At 38.1% G+C, this 21,255-nt stretch overlaps 1 pseudogene; it reads left to right on the forward strand.

The window, feature by feature from the left end:
- Window positions 1-861: 861 nt before the first annotated feature.
- Window positions 862-3,700, forward strand: LOC140247874 (SUN domain-containing protein 3-like; annotated as a pseudogene).
- The last annotated feature ends 17,555 nt before the right edge of the window (window positions 3,701-21,255 follow it).

Below are 21,255 nucleotides of genomic sequence, written 5' to 3' on the forward strand. Positions count from 1 at the left end.
AACATGGGAAATTTTTTATTTCATAGAAACAGAAACATCCCAAACAGTAGTAGAATGACCTTAGATTCAAAGGGGATGCAAAATACTCAAGGTAAAAACCTAAGAACCATACAACTTTACTTAAGTCCACTGGGAAATGTTAGTAATCCTGCTCATATCTTCACATCATTTAAAAAGCAGAACAACAACAACAACAACAACAAAACAAAAAACTGAATATCTTGTGTGAACAATAAGCTCCACTTCAACTTGCCTCCTTAATATTCAAGCTTCCAATTTTTCTTTTCTGATTACTCAGAAAGGAACCTTGATTTTGTTGTTGGTAGTCTTTTTACAAATTAGCCCAAAGTGACCAATACATCAAAGTACATTAGTTATTGCAGGCAATAATTGCAAAATTTATCAACCACTAACTGCTGGATTGCATGGTAAAGGAAAAATATCTCAGAGCAGACTTCAGCTAGCATCGATTACCTTGTGGAAAGAAGGTTGTGTGTGTTTATTTGCCAAGACAAACCTAAACCAAAAAAGTTTAGGGCAATTGTTATTTCTTCAATCTGTTAGGATATATAAACAATTTCAAATCAATAGAATTTAAAGTTCCATAGCACTAAAAATGTGCAACAATAAAAAAATACTCTTTATGTTATTCCAAGAAATAGTATATGGCTTAAGAAAAAAAAAAAAAAAAAGAAAGAAAGAAAGAAAAAAAAAAAAAGAAAAAAGAAAGAAAAAAACATATTCCAGCTTCCTCAGAAATTAGGAGAACCTGCTTAAGCTTCAGGTCAAACATCAGATTACAGTTTAGAAGGTTTTTATTATTATTATTAACCATTCAACTGTTATTTAACTGTTCAAGACATGATCAATCAAGTACTGGAGAAGCTGGAATAAAGCCCATCCCGGATGCCCAATTATGCCAGCAAGACTTCAGGTGCCATTACACTGTAGAAACAGACAGCCCACAGAAGTTGATTCCAACGCACTTCTTGTCTGCTATGACAGGATGGGCATTTGGGCAGCGGTGGGGGAGAAGGGGTGAGAAGTGAACGGTCGCTTTGCGCTGAGAGTGTGCTTGCAGAGAGAGTCTTCAGTGGGCTGGAGCACATCTGGAAAGCACTACTCCTACTTTACGATTGCTCAGCTGGCTGTCAGTTTATTCTGCCCTTTAGGATAGTTGAGTGAGTCCCTGCGTTGTGTTGCAGAGGGAAATGGCAAGAGAGAAGGAGGGAATTATCACTGTTGGGGATGTATGATGCTTAGAAGCTTTCATCAAGAGGACAGTGCAAGGGCAGCCAGCATCTCTGTGCAGCTGTTTATGTGGAAAACAGGGTCAGCAGGCCTCGATTACTCCTGGCCTTGCTTGACCACTGTGCCCGTGTTTTAATTTGCAGGCGCTGCTGTCATTCATTCCAAGACTTCACCCTCCTGGACTGGAAGTGGGAAAGTCTTTTGGCAGTCCTTGCTGGTGACACCTTATATGAGGGCTCCTGAGATTATTCTTGAGGTAAGAACACTGAGAAACAGGGGAAGAATGGTATGGGGTGGAGGGGACCAAAAGCCCTGCCAAAAGTTGTCCTTAAACTTGCCCTCACCTCCCAGCTTGCCTTACCTATGGTCTTCTTGCAAGGCCCCAGTCCCCTCCTGTGTATCCCCGCTGAGAATTTCTTCTGCCAGACTGCCCCCAGTCCTCTGTGCAAGCTTCTGCCAGGCTAGCTTGCTTGTCTTCCCAGCCATGGTGGAACTGTCAGGCTGGCATTGAAAGGGAAACCATAAGGTGCCACAAGAGATCTGGGCTGCGAGATTGCTGGGGCTCTCAGTGGACCCTGGCAGGCTCAGAGGGTGTGCACTGCAGGAGGGCCCCATGTTGTGTTTGCCAGCCTATCATGGCACTGCTCCGAGCTACCTGAACCAGAACCTTGGCTAGTGCCGGTGGAAGGAGATGGGACTGGATGAGAGGGAGCGATTGCTTCCCCTTGCAGGAAAGGCTCGTGCAGGCGAGCCCTTCTTTGTCCTGGCAGGTGCCCCTCAACCACTGCAGCCCCTCCTTGTTTTTGGCAAGTTGCTCCACAAAAGAAGGAGCCTGAGAGCTTCTGCGAGTTGTGCACCCAGCTCCCTGCCATGCACGTATGCCTGTGCTTCGGAGCAGAGCTGATGGGCCAGTACACCTCTAGAGCCTCTGATGCTGGGGCAGGAATTTCAGCCAGGATGCTCTTTTGCACGTGAACACTGTTCCTTCTTCTCTTTTTAGCCTGACAATCATCCAGGAAACTGCTGGCCCTTCCCAGGAAGCCAAGGGCACGTTGTCATCAAGCTGCCCATGGCCGTCGTTCCCACAGCAGTTATGATAAACCACGGAATTCCAGCAGGGGCGTACCGTGCAGACAGCATCTCCAGTGCTCCTAAGGACTTTGCTGTCTATGTAAGTGATTCCCCTGGGCTGTGGGTGTTTTGCGTAGCGTTTGATGTGGACGGTGGTTGCAGTTCCAAGAGCACTGTGGAATGCAGTCATTCCCTGCATTGGGAGAGAAAGAAGCTCCTCAGAGTTGCTCCATTTCCACAGCATTCCTTTTTTGTCCAGTGTAGCACAGCAAAGAAGGTTTTTCCCACTCTTGGGACGAGTTGGTAGTTTGAGAGGCACGGGGAAAGGGAAGTGGCACAGTGGATGGTCCCAGACCGCTTCTGCTTCCAGTCCCTGTGGGGCTCTGTGATCCTGGTCCGGCAGCACATCCCACCGTTCTGTTTTCTCTACCCTGTCTTCCCGTAGGGCCTGAAGGATGAAGATGATGAGGAGGGAATTTTCCTGGGAGAGTTCACCTTTGTTCCAGGCCAGGCTCCCGGTCAGACCTTCCGACTGAAGGTACGCTGTCAAAGAGGGGCGTGAAGCGTGGGAGACGAAAACCAGGTTGGCTTGGCAGAACCTTCCAAGCCAGAGGTGTATGGGGGCCCTCTGGCATTTCTTCTGCTGCTGCTTCCTACCTGCATATGCCCAGAGTGCTGCGCTGTTTTTACTTCCATCTCATTTTTAAGCTTTCGAGCTACTGCAGCTTTTAGCACCGCTAAGCTTCAGCTGCACTTGCAGCAGAAACCACCAGGACCAAGTGGCTTGCAATGGCACAGAAGTGGTCTGCCTCATGTAGTATGTGATACTGTTGGTGTGCTACTTTCACACTGGGGATGTGGGGCTTTCCAAGGGTTTTGTTGTTGCCGGTAACAGGCAGCGTAAGGGAGGCCATTCGGCCTGGGTGACTTGTTAGAGAAGCTAATGAGTGTAACATCCCTCTGTTTTTTGTGCGTGCACACACACTCAAAGCAAGTGCAAAGAACTTGCCTGTGTATTTGCTGCAACTTTTGGTAGCAGTTGGTTTCCTTAAAACTCATGTGGCCAACAAGGTGGAGCAGGGTAAGAAATGTCTTGATTGTGCTATGGGAGCACATCAGCATGTCAAAGACCTAGGAGGGCAGCCTGAAGTAAGATGTTGTGCGGTCGCTCCTGCATTGTCAGTGGTCAAAGAGAAGAGAGGAAAACGCATTTCATTTCTTTTTCTCATTGCAGAACGAGCTCTCTGGGCTCATCAGTTACATGAGGCTGCAAGTGCTGAGCAACTGGGGCCACCCGGAGTACACCTCTGTCTATCAGTTCAGGCTCCACGGCGATCCAGCCCGTGACGACGATGCCAGAGGAAAACTATCTGGCTAGGGGAAATCTATTTGGCTAGGGGAAATCTAATTGGTTTATCTCAAAATAAATTATTAAAACTTTTCCCATGTTGAATCTCTTTTGCCCGTCAGAGTAACTGTTAAGAGATCTTCCAGTCTTTATCTTGACCCACATGCTTTTTCATCCCCTTTTCTCTTGCTCTCCTTCTGGGTAGGAAGAGCAAGGGAGCAACTGGTGGGAGTTGGCAGACTGATCTCCATATGCTGTTTTTTTAAATCCTTGTTGATCCATGGGTGGGAGTCAGCAGAACTGGTACCCCCTTGGACTTCCAGAGGGCAGAACTTGTCCTCTTTCAGACCGTGGTTGAGAGGGTCCCTTGGAAGGCAGTTGTGGAGGGCATGGGAGCCCAGGAAGGCTGGGAATACTTTTAGGTAGGAAGTTATTTTAGAGGTACAGGAGCTGACCATCACCAAGTCACGGAAGATGCACCAACGGGCAAGGAGGCTGGTCAGGCTGAAGGGAGAATTTTGATTGGAAGTCCGGGACAACATCCTTGGTGGATGAAGAGGGTGGAGTACAAAGGGATGGGAAAGGATTGAGGGATACTGTTGCTCTAGGGAATACTAGATCTTACAGAATAGCAGTGAGGCAGGAAGCCCAGCTGAGGTGCCTTTGTACCAATGCACACAGCGTGGGAAATAGGGAGGAGGAGTTGGAAACTGTGGCGCGCTTGAAAAGTGATGATCTTGTTGCTATTGCTGTTGACCATGCCTTGGCTGAGTCTGTGATCTTGAGGAATGTGGGCCTGTCAAAGAGCGAGGTCAGGACCCTGAAGTTCGGAAGAACACACTTCAGGATGTTTAGTGAATTATTGGCCAAGATCTCCTTGGTTAAAAGGCCACAGAGAGAGGGTGGTGACCAATGGTTCTGTGTCCAGGTGGTAACATGCCTGGGCTGGTAACGAGCTGCATCCCCCCGGGGACTGTGGTAGGACTGGTGCTCTTTTGCATCTTTATCAGTGACATACATTGATGATGGAATTGAGTGCACGCGCAGCAAGTTTGCAGACAATGCCAAGCTGAGCAGTGCGGTTGACACAATGGAAGGAGAGGGTGCCATTCAGAGGGACCTCAGCAGACTTGAAAGGTGAGCCCGGTTGAGTCTAATGAGGTTCAGCACAGCAATGTGCAAGGTTTTGCAATTTGGCCAGTGGAATCCCAGGCATGTGTACACACTACCCTTGAGAGCAGCCCTGCAGTGAAGGATCTGTGAGTCCTGATGGATGAAAATCTGAACATGGGCCAGCAGTGTTCTATTGCAGCGTGGAAAGCAAATGGTATCCTGGGCTCCATTAGAGGAGAGGAGGCCAGCAGGGACAGGGAGCTGATTGTCCCTCTCTGCACTGCCCTTGAGAGGCCCTATCTGCAGTACTGCATCCAGGTCCAGGGTGCCCAGTAAAAAAAAGACAGGGAGCTGTTGGAGAGGACCCAGAGGAGGACCACAAAGATGATCAGGGGGCTGAAGCACCTCCCGTACAAAGACAGGCTGAGGGAGCTGGGCTTGTTCAACCTGAAGAAGCAAAGGCTGCGGGGTGACCTTAATGCAGCCTTCCAGTTCCTAAAGGGAGCCGATAAGCAGGACAGACAACTCTTTACATGGGAAGATAATAGCAGGTTAAGGGAAAATGGTTTTAAGTTGAGAGAGGGAAGATTTGGGTTGGATAGCTGGGAAGTTCTTTTCAGAGAAAAAGGTGAGGTGCTGGAGGAGGCTGCCCAGAGATGTTGTGGATGCCCCATCCCTGGAGGTGATCAAGGCCAGGCTGGATGGGGCCCTGGGCTACCTGGTCTAGTGTTAGATACAGAGGTATCATCCTCACTTTTATTTTCCTCCAGAAAATAATTTTCCTCCAGAAAGAAACTTCAGCAAGCCCAGTAATTATTTTTACATTTCCACATATTTCATTGAAATATAGGACTATAAATACACTTCACTACGACAAAGGTAGCATACCTATGATTTTTCACTAAGTTCTTTAGAAATAAATTCTTTGCAACAGCACTTGGACAGAAAAACGGAGACATGATTTGATATCAGTAGAAACAACGCAAGCACAAGGTACTTCCCTGAGATCATTTTAAGGAGAGGCCATTCTCTCAAATAATGAAGTATTACTTTCAGTCGCTGTAGTCATTCGTTACTTGCTCCTGTTTAGCCAAGTCTAGTAGCTCCTTCTATTCCAGAGTGAGGAATCTGATTTGGTACCAGCAAACAGCAATTGGCACTGCTTTGTGACAGTGTACTGATGAAGCCTTTCATCTTTAAAGTTTTTGCACTGTTGCAAAGCTGTACAGAGTGTAAAAAGAAAAGGGGACAAAAAACACTAAATGGATTGACTGGAATAATAACATACAGGAGAAGTTCTGTACATTGCTGTTTTTCAAAGAACAGAAAAACATTCTTGTGGGCACTGTGGGAATCATTTAGTCAAGGAACAGAACTAATGTTCTTTAATTGTTAATCGAATGCTAGGACTGCAAAATAGTGTTCAAACATGACCCACAGAAAAAGTTTGTTTACAGAGCATCTACTTTATCAACTGAATGATAAAGCAACTGAAAGTTGCTTTCAAGTATCACATTACAATGAAAATATGCAAGTCAGCTTTGAAAAGCCAATGTCTTCAGACTGATCTAGATTTTTAGAGCTCTAGTGTTTTATTAAATATCCTGCTGAGTTTATAGTAATAAAACATTTTATAGTCACTATGTTATTTAATATGCATATCTACATAGCATAAATTGTTTTATTTCCAAGACTTTAAAAGTGTTATCACAAGAAATTCAAACTGACTATCCACTGAATCCAGAAAACAAAATACTTCTCTACTAATTTAGAAGAAAACTTTCAAAAGACCACTATCCAGCTACTTCCACATCTGAAATATTAGCAGAGTTATACTGGATGTGAGATTAACATGTGCAAGCTGATCATCATCTTCTAATGAGCACAGATGACAGACATGAAAAACCCACTACACAAACAGCTCCCTCCACCTCTTGCAAACAGACTGCCAAGAAGAAAAATAATTCACTCAATAAAGCAATAGGGCTATGTATGTATATCTCAGTAATGAAAAGTGAGTAAAGTTACCACTTTTGACTAGAACATCACGTGGAAAAGATGACATCATGTTTCAAACGGGAACAACAAGCCATCTGGGATAAGTTCCACGGATTCAGGGAAACAAGTATTTGCAGTTAATCTGTACACTGAAACCATCCTTCTAATGAATAGCTGATAGCATATAAATGGACATAGATTGGTCAGATTGGTAAAATAGCATTTTGTCCTTTTTTGAAAAATACCATAGGGAAATTGCTTTTGATAAAAGTGCAAACGTAATATTCTCCCAGAGCTTCCTGGAGAAATCAAAAGAAACAGTTTCTGATGCAATTCATTATCTTGCATTCATAAACATCTTACTGCAAATCTAGGATATTAACTCTTAAAACAATATTAATCAGCAGAAGTTTAATACCTTCTTTTCATCAGTGTTTCTGAATTCAATCATGAACTAAAAGTCTTATTAGGTATACCCAGCAGTAAACCAATAATACCAACTAAATGTTCAACAGATGTCTATAACTGGAAGCATAAAATTTTAATAGTCTGTTTCTTCAGTATTTAAAGACTATATTGTTATCAACATATTTTTCATAAAGGAAGTCATGCACTTCTGTCAGTTATATTTATTACACTAAGGAACATTTTAATATAATAATGCAGATGTCTTCATTCCATAAACCCCAATGGTACTTAAAACTGGGATTTTATTACTTGTGCCCAGGGCAAAACAAAGCTATAAGCCTTCTATATTCTAATTCAAATACTGCTGCTAGGGCTTGAATTTTTTGTACCATAAATTACAATACAATGCAATCAAATATCTGCAGAAATAGTAGTCATGGAAACAATATTTTCAATTCTTAAAATTTTAAGACAAATGTAAAAAGTTTTTAATGAACACTTATTTTTACTCTGGAAAACATATATCCCTTCAAAAAACATGAACATTAATATTATTCCAGAAGTATAGGATATTAAATAGTCCTCAATGGAAAGTGCCACACATAGTTATTCACATTCCTGTTATACCACCTGCTTCCTTCTGACCATCAATTGCATGAGCTTTGTGTCTCTAATGGACTAACATCTACCAAGTGCTTCCTGCAGGAATTACATATCAAGATGTCATGGGACATAAAATGCATCACAATTGATGTTTATCATGCTATCGCTTGGTTTGAAATGAAAACATGTATAGCTTTCCAAAAGTCTCACTAATAAAAACAAAAATCACAAGAACATGAAGCTCTCTAGTAGATTATGTTACTTGAAGCTACAAAACTTTTTTTTTTTTTTTTTTTTTTTTTAAGTAGGATACACTGTTGAGTATTACATTAAAGCACAAAAGATTTTAACACCAAACAAGACTTTGTGTTTTCTGTGAGAGTCCAATTTTAGATCTGTAGTATTTGATAATGCTCAGAAGTGAAAAAATACAAGTTACTTCACTAACATTTTATTTCTAGACCTATGTTAACAGAGGCTTTTAAGTCATTTGAATACAGTTTGAAACAATCATCTTATTTAACATGTTGAAGCACAAACAGTAAAAATCAGTTTGGGCTTCCCTGCATTTGGTACTATACAGACAAATGGTAGTTTGGGACACATCAGGACTTCTAAAATTGTGTACGCATGCATGTGCACATAAATATTTCACTTCAGTTTTACAGTTCTACTCTACTTTTATATTGAATTTAATAGAGACATTGATTGTACTTTATGTACAGGCGCAGGCTGCTTTATAAACCTCTTCCTACTCATGTTAGCAGTCAAGGGTGGATTCAGAGGACCGGTCTCTCTAGCCAGTCTTTTGTCACCTAAAGTGACTGGGAATATACCAAATATAAGTCTAAAAGGGACAGACATTCTTCAGAGTACATTCCAGAAAAGAGTTCTAACATTAAAAATTGAAAATAAAATAAAAAATAAAAAATAAAATAAAAAAAATTAAAAAAAAAAGAGAGAGAGAGAAGCCAGATGTCAAGAGGGGACACATCAATGCTTATTCCTGAAGGCAAACATAAGTGCCTTTGAATAAAGGATCAGACTTGCAAGTGCACTCAGAACATGTGAGCACATACTGCATACCGGTTTTTAGTACCTAGATTCTTTCTGAACAAGGGAATATCCTCCATTTTCTCTGTTCCAGCTCTAGCCTTCCTGGGGCCCTAAAAAGGGGACTACAATAGAAACAACTGCTGCTGATATTAAGAAATGCTATACAAACCAAAATAATCCATTTACAAATGCCAAGCAGCTCTTTCATCAGAAAAAAAGTGATTTTTAGTTAGATTCAGCATATTAAAAGCAAAAGGCATACCACAAAATACAGACCCCCTCTCTACTGGAAGTTGTGTCACCTCTCTCAAGAAAACATGCAGCAAATTTGCACAGGAAAGAAGTGCTTAAAGTCACAAACAAAAGAAGGCAGTTCCCAAGAATTACATGCACAAGTGTACACAAACCTTCCCTAATCAGAATTCTTACCTTCCTAAAACAAAAGAAGGGTCAGAGTAATTAATAGCATTGTTTTTACAACAATATCATTTAACAGCATACAAAGTTGTAGACAAGGACTTTATCCCTCAGTCTCCAGTCTCCACTAAACTTAAATAAGGCATCCTTGGTGCAGATAATCCACCACTCCTGTAAAGAGAGCAGTTCCCTTCTAACGAAATAAGTCACCTCTGCTTTCACTGATTCTCTAGAGGCACTCTACTAGACCACAAATAGACAATACTGAGTGCAACAGCACATTCTGAACTTTCACTGTGGCATACAGTAGTCCTTGCAGTAGAGAAAATTCCAATATACTACCTCAGCCAAGCCAAATTATTTGTTGCCAACCAAGTAATACTACACCAGGAAGACTGAACCTGTTTTATACCACTCCTGTGCCAAAATCAATCGCACCAGGAGGATAAAAGAAAAGTTTGGGGAAAATAGAAGTAATACTTGTATGCAGTTACAGATATCATGTTTGATATGTCTTGACTTGAAGAAGTAATGACACAAAATATTCTGTTAATGCTCACTTGCAATACCACAGTATTCCTTAGGTGTTATGGATAATTGTGATGTACTACTGTAGATGGGAAGACACTCTGTAAGGCTGGTCAGCTTTAACAAGGCAAAATAAACAACAGTAGAATGACTAAAACGTGACAGACAGCATCAAGATTTTCCCCTTCATCTTCCTTTTCTGCATGTGCAGAGATTTCTCTGATTGTCCTTGCATTCCATAGCAATCTCTGGTAGAAAAGGAGCACTAGGAGGAAATAAATACCCCCCAAGAACTAACAGAGAACCATCACAATGCCAGAAGAACTCTAGATGACAATGAAGATTGCCAAATTATGTTATGTCTATTAGGCAGTCATTGGGGCTGGATAAGTTAACAAATAAGTAATACATATGAAAATATAACCTGTTCCCAAATGATCAACTGGGGGTGCATTCTTAGACAGTTAACTGAATGCTATCCCTGAGCTGCCAATGTTATGATACTTAACGGCAACAAAATCTTCCTTTTAAGTTCCTGCTCATGGATTTATTTAAGTCAGTGTCCTTATGTTGTGCAAATGCCATCCTTCTAATTTCCCATCTAAAAACTGAGTTACGTTACTTTTCATTCTGCTCCTCTGAATATCAAAACTTCTACACTTCAGAGACCAGGCTCTATATCCTAAGTAATTGAGCTTAGATATAAAAATTAGATATACCCCCACCCCCACAAATACACAGCATCCTCTTGAATCCTGATACCTGATAACAGACAAATGAAATAATGATATCCAGCTGAAGTTTCTTCTACCTTGTATTGCAGAATAATAGTCGTAAGGAGCTCATAAAAATCATCAAAACCAACTCTTGGCTCCACATAGGAAAACTCAATTTAAAATAAATAAATAAATAAATAAAAACCCCACACCATATTTTTAAGAGCTTTGTTCAACACTTCTTGAACTCCATCATATGACTAGTACTTTTTCTCAAAGAAAGAGAAGCCAGAGCACAGGAATACAAGTAACCTAGGCCTAATTTTTACATCTACATAAAACTAGAATTCGGCTAAAGAACACAGCTAATTTCACCATTTAGATGAGCAGTCATCAGTCCTATTGTTTAAGTAAAACCAGAATTAGCTCAATTTAAAATTCACACTTAAGTTATCTTTCAAATGAACAGCTGATGTTGAATAAAGCAAATTGTACAGCAACATGTTAAGTATGTTCTAACAATATCTTATAAAAGATGTTAAAGATTTATCTTTCTATGATGCACTCTTCTATAGAAGACTCAGGAACTATCTGGTTTACCTGGATTTTGGTGTTATTTAAATATTTTTAGCTAGTGCATACAGCTGTATGTATTTTTCTTTTTTCTTCCATGTATGCTTTGTTTTATCATAATCTCACTAGACTTCTCAGGCATTACAAAAGATATTTTTAGATAACATGATGTTAATGCACAGAAGCAGCAAAATGACTTCTGATAAGTTCCTTATGAAACCAAATACTGTTAAGAACATAAATGGTTATATATAGGAAAAAGATCACTCACCAAACTAGTGGTAGAGTATCTAACTACACAACACTCATTCTCAGGAAACAGCCTTTATCCAGGAGAATTTCTCCTTTCAGAGGCTAGCCTTTAAAATAAACCAGGGAGGGGCAGACCCTTTCTGATCATATGGGAAGTACAGGTAAATTGCCTGTACCTGTGCTAGCTACAGTTCCCTTATACATACCCTCATATTTAATAAGATGTTTCTAAATAAATATTGATATAATTTCAAAAGCAGCATGGGTAGACCAAGTTAGAACTCACAAAGATAAGCCTATGTTCTAAGAAACTAAAAATAACCTATAGAACTAACTTTAAATTACTAGCATATCATAACAACTTTAAATAAGAAACTGTTCCAGGTGTTTTGAAGACATCAGAATATATTATTGTTTAAAAACAAACAAAACAAACAAACAAAACAAAAACTAGATAAAATTATATGTTCACTGATATTTTTTAAACCATTTCTAATTATCTGCAAAAAAATTGATATGTATCCTGAAAAAAAAGTGATTTAGGCAGAACACAGTAAGTCACTTTTCTGAGACTTCAATTACCCAGATAATAAATTAAATCAATAAAGGAAGAATTGCCATAATTACAGAACCATAATTCTTGCCCTCTTCTTCTCTTAATTGCAGTCCATAAAACAATTTGGTAGGAAAAGCCACAAAATGATATCATTTTAGGAATGTTTTTCTAAGGCAGCTTCAAATTTTTCTTATCATTCTTCCCTCTTCTGGCTTTCAAGGCATCATTTATTCAAACTTATAATCCTTTGTCTTACTTTTTCATTGAGCCTTCATTCCAGCTTTTATTTTTATTTTTATTTTTTTATTTTTTTTTAAACTGTTCAGAGCTGCAGACAGACAACTAAGTTCAGCATTAACTAATTACTGGCCAGCAGCTCAGAACATGCTCCTGTCTGCTGCCACAATTGTGTATTATCATATTTGTGTTAAACTATAGAAGTTGGTGTTTCCATTAAGAAAAAACAAAGTTTTTTTTGTTTGTTTGTTTTTGTTTTTTATATCTATGACTGCTCTATGTACATCTTTCAGAAATGGGAACACTGTTATCTACAGTGTATTGATCAAGTGAAAAAAAAATGCAACTGCTGACAATATCTTTTTTTCTGTATGACCCTTTTTATTTGATTGTATTACATTTTGATGATTTACTGCACTTCAGTGCACCCAACAAGCAGGAAAATATCAGTACACTTAGACTCCACAATATAGTCAAATGTAACAAAGTTAGAACATGATACATATTCCCAAATATCTGCTCTATAAATGTGTTTCCAAAATTTCAGATTACAATGAATTATTATTATGCAAAATGGCATGCATGGGATGTATGAGAAGCCATATCAAAAATTACATTAATCCTACTTTTGGCCAATGTATGTTCAGTGACTTCTAGACTTTTTTTTTTTTTTTTTTTTTTTTTTTTTTTTTTTCCCCACAGAGACATGCAATATTTTCTGTCTATCCCTAAGTTTTCCTGTTAAGCAAATCACAGAATGACTGTTAATGAAACATCCAGGAAATTTCATAGCTGACACCTAGATATACCAGGATCCTGCCATGAAAGAAAGAGGGCATCAGTCCTAAATTCAAAATGTCATGTTAGCAGTTACCTTTATATGGAGGTTTAACAAAGGGGTGACGCACGTTTGAATTTGGGTTCATGTTTGGCTTTCTGAGAGCCAAAAATATCAGTATCTGTATCTTAATCCTCCTTTTTAGTTTGACCCAAAATGTCTGCAAAAGCAAAGCAAAACTATAACAATACACAGAAAAACTTTCTGATAAATGTTACAGCATGCTTTGAATCTTTCTAAACTATTTTAAGAAGTACACCTCATCTTTAAGATACTGAGTGTATAAAATCTTCTGAAGCCAAACCATCAGGCAGCATTTCTCACTATGACAGCCCTCCATTTTGAAATTTTCAATGAGGCTACAGGTTTTTTGCAAGTATTCCTATTTAGGATCTCACTTCGACACTGCTTGGATCATGCTTTGGCTGCCAGCACCTAGAAAAGAGTAAACCACATCTCTATTCTTGGATGTGTTTTCAGGTGCATCTTTTCCAGATGCACATAAACACAAAGTAAACAATAAAGTAAAACTTGTTCCCTGGCCAAAATTCGATCTATAAACCTTTTCCTGTACTTCTCTGTTTTTCAAAACATCTTCCAAGATACAAAAGGGAAACAATTTCTCTCACTGAATTTACCTCTAAAGAGGGTCTGTGGAAATCCTTTGACACCACATCGATCTACTGCCATGACTCAGTAGAGTTTCACCCTCAGCCCCCACTCAGCTTTTAAAGGCACAGTCTAATTTGTAAAGCTTTCAGGGTGGGTTACCTCTACCAGAATCTAAAGCACACAAATATTTAGCTGAATAAAAAGTAAGGAAGCCTATTACATGTTAAATATGAATACAGTTTTACTGAATTATGATTACAAAACCCACCTGTTAATTTCTGCCATCTAATGTTATCTCCTGCAAAACAGAGAATGAATCTACGTGTTTTCTTCCCTTCTTAGTAATCTCACAATGGCTGCAGATAATTCTTTAAAATGAATGACTCCAGTAAGATATAATTCAATCACTTAAGATGTTTCAGCATTAAGATTAATCATCCCATTTCCCTGTCCTTGAGTTGCACTGTACTAGTCAGATAACAGACTTTAGCAGCCTGCAGAGCTACTAGATCCACATCACCTGTATGGATTTATTTCAGGGACTGGCAAAGGGTAAAAGAGTTTCAGATGAGATTTCAGCTCCCCTTCTATCCTCCAGTCACCCCAACCAGTTCAGTGAGCAATATCATTTGATGATACAATTATGGTCCTAAAATCATGCAGCTCCTTTTGGCAAGGGATGTATCACAGATTTTAGTTAGTGATTTTTTGCATTTGATTTATAAAACTGAGCATCTTGAGAGTAGTTGAGAGTAAACCATTCTAATGGAATAAAACACTGTCCTTTTGAATGTATAAAACCAAACACCAGGAAGGAAAGATCTTAGACTTTCCACTATAGTTATTTAGGAATGTAATTCAGATGAAAACAGATACCTAGGGTGGCTGTTAGTTCAACAATCTAGATCATTATTTTGGCACACTGTGCTAGTAGGACAATGGGGGGAAAGTGAACTTATAAAAATGTCAAGCCCAAAGAAGGGCAGGGCAGCTTGAAAGAGGAAGAAATACTTTTTGAAATTATTCTCATTTCCTTCAAGTCCATGCTTCATTTGAAGGTTTTTCTTTTGGTTCTCTTTTACCAGTACTTTAATCATCTGTCTGGGGAGAGAAAAGACAAGGAATAAAAGTATATTTCAAGATTTGCTAAATAATCTGCATAAATTCTTTATCAATTTAGAAAGAGATTTTTTTTATTTTTTTTTTCTCTGTAGCTTAGTTATCATGTGCTTCTCATAACTCTCCAAGAGCCTATTTCTACATTTCTTTCCATGTTGATGATTTGGCCTTGGCTGACTGCCAGTTGCCTATCAGGCTGCAGTCTCTCTTCCCTTCCCCACCAAGGCAAGGGAAGAAATATAATGAAAAATCTTTTGGGTTGACTAAAGGAGAGGGAAATCATTTGATGAGTATCGTTATGGACTCAGCTTGGAGGAGATTAATTCTATTGTCAATTAATAATAAAGTAGAAAGGTAAGAAATAAATAAAAAATAAAAAATAAAAAATAAAAAATAAAAAATAAAAAATAAAAAATAAAAAATAAAAAATAAAAAATAAAAAATAAAAAATAAAAAAGCAGACTCATCTTCATTTTCAGTACTCTACTTTCTTCCTCTCCAGGTGGCTCATGATGATAGTGAGTGTGACAGCTGTCAGTCCACAAGCTTCATCTTTCTCTCACAAATGCTACAGAGACTTTTCCCTTCCTTAAGTCTACTCTTCCAGAGCACACCTAGCATCATTCATGGCTCAGCTCCACAATCAGTGGTTCCCTATTGGAGCAGCTGGAACTCTGATCTGATAAGGGGCAGTGCTTGGCTGTTCTTGCAAAGGTCACAAAACCTTGCCACATAAACCCAATGCACTATGTGTATTCAACACAGCCTTGAGGAAATTCCTTTACCTCAAAATGTGTTAGATGTTTTTAGGACTGGAGTTAGGGAAAACAAAAATAATATATTTTAGGAAAGCACTGCTGTTTCTTAAACATATTTTGATGAAAGTTCTATTACCAGAATGCTGAAGCTTCCATGGAATTCTTTAATTACTGTTGACTACTGTTGGGAATATTAAGACTTCCAAGGAAGAGCAAAAAATAATGCCAAAATTATCTACTTGACAAATGTGTTCTGACAAAGTATCTTTCATTTGCCTTTTTGTTTGTTTGTTTGTTTTTTGTTTGTTTGTTTGTTTTGTTTTGTTTGTTTTTGTTTTTGTTTTTTTCTCTTCTGTCTTTAAGTTCTTTAGGTTGGGACCCCGTCTTCATCTGTATCTATATTGTACCCACAAAACAGTATATAGAATCAGAATTAATAAACATCATTTTTCCTGAATACTTACAGGGTAACTCTGCTACTAAATTGATGTTGAAAAGATCAGCATTAACTTGAACAAACTCATTCTCTTTGGCTTCAGGAGGCCCTTAAAGAGGAATTTAAAGAGGATCACTCCAGGCTTCCAAGCCATTGGAGATGCCATTTGAATGAGGTATTTAGGGGATGCTGCAGAGAAGCTGTAACTCTACAATGATATCCATGCCTCAAAAGATCTCAGGTCATCCATAAGTTGAGAGGGGCACCCTCTTGCCAAAAGGCAAATCTTATCACTTCACTGCATGATAAAGAAAAAGTGTTTTAAAGGGATTAGGTTTTGCTTTTTCATGGCATCTTAGTCTGCTGGAGCAGTAGGCAACTGACCTATGTACAAGCAGATGTGAAATTACTCATAACATTGGAAAGACCAAGAATTTTATTCCAGTCAGTGGGAACTATTTTTGAAATAGGATTAAGAAGGCTATTTTTTATTTTTTTATTTTATTTTATTTTATTTTATTTTATTTTATTTTATTTTATTTTATTTTATTTTATTTTATTTTATTTTATTTTATTTTATTTTATTTTATTTTATTTTATTTTATTTTTTAGAGAGCCCTAACATCTTTCAGGTTCAGTGACACCTCTTGTCATAGAAAAAGTTAGCATATATTTTGCAAGAGGTGTTCCATCTTCCATCATTATGCGGTTCTTTGCAGAATGTGAGCATAAACTGGGTATTAAACTCCCCTTTTCACTTTATTTTAGAGAATCTTCCAATAAGCTCAGATCAAGCTCTTTACTCTGATTAAATAATGAGGTTACATGGTACAGGAATTGTTTTCAGAGAGATGAATGGTAAATGTAGTCAAGAAGTGTAGATGAAGGTAATGGTAGACTTTTTTTTTTTTTTTTTTTTTTTTTTTCCTATTTCTATTTCTGCAGTTCTAGAAAAGTGACTTTCTGAGTCTCCACTTACTAATCACAAACAGAGAGTAATCATTCCAATCATTGTTAATGGGAAATTTGGTTTCTGATAGAACAGTATAATCTGGAACAAAACAGGACAGATTCTGAATGATACAAATCAGTGCAACGATTTTGCAAGAAACAATTGCTGTGTCTTCTTTGTGAAGTCTGCTAGATCTATGGACTTGCAGAATGAGCAGACTACACAGAATTAGTGAAGCCTCTCATAAACTGGTTCTAGCCTCTGAATTCCCGAGGTATCTCAGGAAGGCATCTTTGTAGTATACCCAAGAGCCTGGAGCATCTTTGGGAATCATAGATCTTCAACTCTCACTGAAACACAACTTGTATTCAACACTGACACTTTGTGTTCATCATTGCAGAATCAGTATTTCTGTTGTTGCCAAATAAGCTTTTTTTCTAAAGCTCACATATTTCCCCTTCCTTTGAAAATGTTTAGACTCCAAAACAATTTTTTTTTTTTTTTAACAGCTTTTGTAGTTACATAATAAACAAAATTCTAGGGAAAATGTCAACATCATTATTTTTTCTTATAAAATACTTTCAAATTTATGTTAAAAGATTTTTCAAGTTATCTGACACAGATCTTGGAGAAGTGAATTCTACTTTTTAATGTAGAAAAAACAGTAGCTTTTCTTTTCTCCTCTCTTCTTTTCTTTTCTTTTCTTTTCTCTTCTTTTCTTTTCTTTTCTTTTCTTTTCTTTTCTTTTCTTTTCTTTTCTTTTCTTTTCTTTTCTTTTCTTTTCTTTTCTTTTCTTTTCTTTTCTTTTCTTTTTTTCTTTTCTTTTCTTTTCTTTTCTTTTCTTTTCTTTTCTTTTCTTTTCTTTTCTTTTCTTTTCTTTTCTTTTCTTTTCTTTTCTTTTCTTTTCTTTTCTTTTCTTTTCTTTTCTTTTCTTTCTTTTCTTTTTCTTTTCTTTTCTTTTCATTTTAATGTACAATAGTTTGCGCCATCAGACAGGACCTAACTTGCACATTAACACTAGGGGAAAGTAACAAAAAATCTCCTTTTCTGAGGCTGTTTTTGAAGAGAAGAAAGATCCAGGCAGTGTCTCTGTGGCCTCTCTGAGGTACCGTGTCAATGCAGGTAACAACAGCATCAAGATGACTGAGAATTCCCAGCTACTCACAGATTTAGTATTATTACCTTAAGTATGTGATCTAGAATATATTACTCAGAACTGTGTTATGTGTAGTTGTGAGATTTCTCCCTAGCCTACTTTCTGAACAGATAAACAATGATATGCTGTCACTGTGCATTTTAATTGCTACAATAAACAATCTTTTGTTGTCCACACAAGGAACAGGACAACTCTTATACAAGAAAGACCTTCATTCTCTCCCAGAGCCCTAATGATAAAGGAAATTATTGCTCTTTGTTCTGTACTCCAGAGCAGTTTCTTGTGAACTACTTAATGCATGCTGTTAAGATAAATGACCTTTAAGGAGAATTCTGTCAAACTGCCTTCTGAGAAATGATCCTGTTTGTAAAAACAAATAATTCTCTATGTCAGAAATTATAAGGAAGCAGAACTTCCTTATTTTTATATTTTCTACTGGTAGGACAACGTGCTTCATTATAATCAAATGGTTTCTGAAGTCACAAGAACCCAGTAATGGGGTACTTTATGGTGCCATGTAGAGAGAAATTCTCCGCAGTGTAGAGGTATCACAGTGATTCTGGAAAAGTTTAATGAATGAAAAATTAAAATACTTCTAGACAGAAGCTATGTACTCAGAACCTGCAACATCTCAGTTAAAAACAATATTTTACAGAGAGAACAGAAGTGGATTGTATCACTTACAGAAGAGGAACTATCATTGTTGGAGATGTATGGTTACATGTTTTCCATCCCTTTAGCTTGTTCATGCATGCATTAGCTCTCTGGAGCAAACTGATCATCCTTGTGGTGTTTGATCTGCTTTTCTGCATTTTCTGAGCCAGTATAAATAACTTTCCTCACAGTTTTAGCCTTCCAAGCAAACTGGAGTCCCAAATTAAAGATGAGAATGCCCTGAAAACCTTTTTACACCTAAATCCCAACAGGCAGGAATTTGCATATTAGTCAAACAACAGTTTTAATCCCAGCACTGCCATCTACTGAAGAGATTATTATATGCTTTTCTGGAAGGTGTAGTTTTAACTCATAGACAACTTATTATCTCAGTAACTGGATTATTGGATAAACAGAGTTTCTAACCAGATAAAACCAAGCTATCCTATACAGCCTGGCAAGATGATCAAATGACTTTAAAATACGCATATAAATCCAATTAAAATAATGGTGACATTTCAGCAATAGTGAATAGACATATGCAAACTCACTACACCTAGGCCTGCATCACTCTGACTGAAGGCAAAGAAACCCCAGCTCATTTAATTACTGAGAATGGAATCAGCTACCATTTCAAGACAGTAAGAATAGATACTAATCAATTAATTGCTCAAAGAAAGGAAAAGAAAAGAAAAGGAAAGGAAAGGAAAGGAAAGGAAAGGAAAGGAAAGGAAAGGAAAGGAAAGGAAAGGAAAGGAAAGGAAAGGAAAGGAAAGGAAAGGAAAGGAAAGGAAAGGAAAGGAAAGGAAAGGAAAGGAAAGGAAAGGAAAGGAAAGGAAAGGAAAGGAAAGGAAAGGAAAGGAAAGGAAAGGAAAGGAAAGGAAAGGAAAGGAAAGGAAAGGAAAGGAAAGGAAAGGAAAGGAAAGGAAAGAAAAGAAAAGAAAAGAAAAGAAAAGAAAAGAAAAGAAAAGAAAAGAAAAGAAAAGAAAAGAAAAGAAAGAAAAGGAAGAAAAGAAAAGAAAGAAAAAGAAAAAAGAAAAAAAAAGATTAAAAAAAGAAGAAAAAAAGACAAGAATGATAAATCACTGTTACACACTATAGAGGGATGCATGTAAACTATACATGACAAACTGCATTGATAAAATATACGTTCCCTGGATAAAATAATTTAAATAACAATTGAAGTCCAAAAGCCTTTATCACAGTCTGGTCCCTGGGATACCTGCCAGTTCTACAATGGATAGAACAGACAATGTCCAGATATCTTGCTGTATATATTTCGTTCATTGCCAAAGCAACTATTGTGTGAAGAAAAATTCTCATGCAGTTTGTGAACAGGCCACAGTATAATGGCCGCATTTATCTACTGAGTTTACTATACCACCTGGTTTAACAATACAAAGCATTTCCAAAATTTCTTCTTAGGGAATCAAGCTGTAATTTCTGACGGAAAAAGTACAGTAGGCTAAGTTCTGATGCCAGAGGTAGGAAACTGTCTTCCTGCTTTTTTAGTGTGAGTTGAAACAATCGTCACACAAAGGGCAGGCATTGAACATTTTTCCTTAGCCCAATACTATATTTGTCAAGGCACCATAGGTGCTAATAACTCCAGGGGGCTGGGTAACAAAAGCCCACTGGGGACCTCACTTGGCATTAATGTTCCTCCCTGGGAACAAAGAAAGGCCATGTCCAAACTTTGACGTAGGCCAGTTGAGGGCCTGGATGGGCTAGGCTGATTGCTGGGCAGGACAAGGCTGTGTGGAGCTGCATATTGACTCTCCTGTGATCTTGTTGAGGATGGGGATGATGGCCCCGGGCTGCTGTGGGGGCAGGGGCTTTGGGCAGTATCAGAACCTCAGGGATGGCTATGCCACAGGTCCATGGCAGTATGATAGGGTGGTTCCACCTAAACCTATCCCTCCTTTGCAAGTGTGATTCACTGTGTTTACCTGATGATACAAAACAAAAGCTTCAACCAAAATGAGAATATAAGTTACAAAAGGCTATTTAAAACACATATTTTCCATTATACTTCTCTCAAAACTGAGAACTGAAATATTTCAACTAAATATACAGAAGATTCTAAAAGTTTAGGTGAAAGCATAATCTCAAAAGATACATCAGTTATTTTTCTGTTATTTTCAGACAGCTTATTGGTCCAGAAGAATTGCAGTTAGCCAGATCATTCACTTCATGCATCTGAAAATGAGTAAAGAACAGGGACCCATCTGGAAGAACAGTGCTTGCCAGGGGCACACAAAACACACCGGAGGAAGAGGCAGGCTAGATAGCCTAAAATGAGTCTGATGGTATCTTTTGACAGGCCAGGAAAAGAAGTCCATTGTTACGGAGCAGTACAAGATTTACTTCCTACTAGCACTGACAGAAGGGAATTACTCATGCTATCTATATTTTCAACAGTTGGTAGAACCAAGGAGTCATTCACAGAGAATGAGAGGAACTAATACAATACACTTGGAAAGGTTGCTAAAAAGAAGCAAGAGGGGAAAAAACAAACAAACAAACAAACAAAAAACAAACAAACAAAAAACAAACAAACAAAAAAAAACATTCTGAACTAAACAGCTGTGAGAAAAGAAAAA

The sequence above is a fragment of the Excalfactoria chinensis genome, chromosome 2, assembly GCF_039878825.1.
Source record: "Excalfactoria chinensis isolate bCotChi1 chromosome 2, bCotChi1.hap2, whole genome shotgun sequence".
In the NCBI taxonomy this organism is placed as follows: domain Eukaryota; kingdom Metazoa; phylum Chordata; class Aves; order Galliformes; family Phasianidae; genus Excalfactoria; species Excalfactoria chinensis.